The sequence below is a fragment of the Coregonus lavaretus genome (assembly GCF_964263955.1).
Source record: "Coregonus lavaretus genome assembly, chromosome: 10".
Taxonomy (NCBI): domain Eukaryota; kingdom Metazoa; phylum Chordata; class Actinopteri; order Salmoniformes; family Salmonidae; genus Coregonus; species Coregonus lavaretus.
The window spans coordinates 20,131,464-20,132,083 of NC_139997.1; positions in this window are offsets into that span (position 1 = coordinate 20,131,464).

The window sequence follows — 620 nt, forward strand, 5'->3', positions numbered from 1 at the left end:
ACTGTACAGATGAAAACCTACAGCGTCTTAAAGGAGGCCTGGGTCAGGCCAACATTTCATAAATATCCTAAATTTGATGAAATATTTCTCAATTATGCTTTTAGATACAAATGTCAAATATATGTCAACAATCCTTCATCCAAAGTAGTTTTCTATGGATTGCATTTCGTGATAAACTCCAAAATCATGGTGAGGAATCACACTTCTTTCATCCCTCCCTATTATCGTGGCTGACAAAACTTAAAAAGTTACAATTTGGCAACACGTGCAACAAATTAGCTACAGAATCAGATAGTAGTCCTCTGTTCTTTGCCAGGTTTTAAACAACGTGCCTTGAGTTAATGTTAGCTGGCTAGCTTATTCTCCACAAGTAAAGTTGAAGGCCATGTCAGCTGTTGACGGCTAACATTAGTAGCTAAGCCTAAGAAATGTGTGAAACTATCAAGAACATTCTATTCTAGTCTGAATATGTCATTTGTCTTTCTGATACAGAGGTTTTGCAAGGGGACAAGCAGCCATCAGTGCAGAAAACATCTGATCACACCTATTGTAATGAAAGCAGCACACTGACAGTTCAACTACAACAAAGCTCAACTTTTTCCTCAGCACAGCAGCACAAA